The 2,500-nt window shown below is 52.7% G+C and overlaps 1 pseudogene; it reads right to left on the reverse strand.

Annotated features, from left to right (window-relative positions):
• Positions 1–2,500, reverse strand: part of LOC139385775 (uncharacterized) — a 71,046-nt pseudogene that overhangs the window by 26,959 nt on the left and 41,587 nt on the right.

Genomic DNA, 2,500 nt, shown 5'->3' on the forward strand with positions numbered 1-2,500 from the left:
ACAAAACAACTACAAGTGTGCTTGCTCTAGTTCCTCCATGGTACAGGTAGGAGAGCCAAAACAAATAGTTGAAGATTCCTCTTTGAGTCATAAAAGTGCATTGAAATGACTTAGGAACTGTGCACACTTTGGAGAGGTGTGTGTCCACTTTGGAGAGGTGTGTGTCCACTTTGGAGAGGTGTGTGTCCACTTTGGAGAGGTGTGTGTCCACTTTGGAGAGGTGTGTGTCCACTTTGGAGAGGTGTGTGCACACTTTGGAGAGGTGTGTGTCCACTTTGGAGAGGTGTGTGTCCACTTTGGAGAGGTGTGTGTCCACTTTGGAGAGGTGTGTCCACTTTGGAGAGGTGTGTGTCCACTTTGGAGAGGTGTGTGTCCACTTTGGAGAGGTGTGTGCACACTTTGGAGAGGTGTGTGCACACTTTGGAGAGGTGTGTGCACACTTTGGAGAGGTGTGTGCACACTTTGGAGAGGTGTGTGTCCACTTGGAGATTCCAGTTAGTCCTCTCACTCAAACCCTTGTCCTTTTTTTTGTCTCATGTTGCACCTACCCCACATTTCCCAAGAATATTCTGATCATGTTACTGAACGTATCCAGAGTATTTCAGATTTCGTTATCAACAAATGCGGTGAAAAGTCCACTAAATGTAAAATGCACATCAAATCAACAGTGTTTGGATTCAGCCTTGTGTCAGGTGGACTGTTGTGTCCTCAACTTTGGTCTAATCATTCTCCCATTATTTCTAAACGGTTCCCTTTCAATTTCCTCGTTATACTTTTCATATTTCTCCTGTACGAAACATTTCATTTAGCCCTATCCATATAGGCCAATTCTCAAGAGTGTAAAGGGTTAACCTTTCAGCCCTCTCTGAAGAGCCAGGTATTAGTTTAACCACTAAAGACAATCCCTTTAACATGCTGACACAACCGTATCCCTTTAAGACAATACCACTACGGCTCAGTGTGAAACAGAGTATTGCATATGGTGATAGCTATCCTAGCCCTTTTCCTGGCTCGGTGGAAGTTCCCCAATGTAGAGATAAATCTATCACATAATATTGAGATTGATAAGATGTGCCTAGGGGCTAGGGGAAGTGCCTAGGGTCTAGGGGAAGTGCCTAGGGGCTAGGGGAAGTGCCTATGGACTAAGGAGTTTGATTTGGGATTGTGCATACCACTGCCTCACCCTTAAACACATCAACCAACACTAGTTCTGCTGAACCCCTTCTAACCTCCACTAGTCTGGAACAGCCTTTACACCCCTCAGAGATAATAGCACCAGTCACTCCCCTGTCACTCCCCGGTCACTCCCCTGTCACTCCCCGGTCACTCCCCTGTTGCTTCCCTGTCACTCCCCGGTCACTCCCCTGTTGCTTCCCTGTCACTCCCCGGTCACTCCCCTGTTGCTTCCCTGTCACTCCCAGGTCATTCCCCTGTCACTCCACAGTCACTCCCTGGTCACTCCCCTGTCACTCCCCGGTCATTCCCCTGTCACTCCACAGTCACTCCCTGGTCACTCCCCGGTCACTCCCCTGTCGCTCCCCTGTCGCTCCCCGGTCACTTCCCTGTCACTCCCCGGTCACTCCCCTGTCGCTCCCCTGTCGCTCCCTGGTCACTTCCCTGTCACTCCCCGGTCACTCCCCTGTCACTCCCCTGTCACTCCCCTGTCGCTCCCCTGTCGCTCCCCTGTCGCTCCCCGGTCACTCCCCTGTCACTCCCCGGTCACTCCCCTGTCACTCCCCGTCACTCCCCGTCACTCCCCCGTCACTCCCCGGTCACTCCCCCATCACTCCCCGGGCACTCCCCCGTCACTCCCCGGTCACTCCCCCGTCACTCCCCGTCACTCCCCCATCACTCCCCGTCACTCCCCGGTCACTCCCCTGTCACTCCCTGGTCACTCACCGGTCACTCCTCTGTCACTCCCCTTTCACTCCCCTATCACTTCCCACTGGGGTGTCTACATCTGTGTGTGCTTGTGTTTTTCCCCAGTGTGGTGTGTGTGTGTGTGTATGTGTGTGTGTGTGTGTGTGTGTGTGTGTGTGTGTGTGTGTGTGGTGGGGTGTGTATGTGTGTGTGTGTATGTGTGTGTGTATGTGTGTGGTGGGGTGTGTGTGGTGTGGGGTGGGGTGTGTATGTGTATGTGTATGTGTGTGGTGTGCGGTGGGGTGTGTGTGTGTATGTGTGGGGTGTGTGGTGTGTGGTGTGTGTGTGTATGTGTGTGGTGTGTGTGTATGTGTGTGGTGTGTGTGTATGCGTGTATGTGTGTGGTGTGTGTGTATGTGTGTGGTGTGTGTGTATGTGTGGTGTGTGGTGGGGTGTGTATGTGTGGAGTGTATGTGTGTGGTGTGTGGTCGGGTGTGTGGTGTGTGGTGGGGTGTGTATGTGTGTGGTGTGTGGTGTGTGTGTCTCCCAGTGGGGGGGTGCAGATGTTTCCGGGGTGGAGGTGCTGACTCGTGCCGAGGAGGCTGGTTGTAGCTTCCTACTCCCACTCCCGCCTCCTTGG

This window comes from Oncorhynchus clarkii, chromosome 27 (assembly GCF_045791955.1).
Source record: "Oncorhynchus clarkii lewisi isolate Uvic-CL-2024 chromosome 27, UVic_Ocla_1.0, whole genome shotgun sequence".
NCBI lineage: Eukaryota > Metazoa > Chordata > Actinopteri > Salmoniformes > Salmonidae > Oncorhynchus > Oncorhynchus clarkii.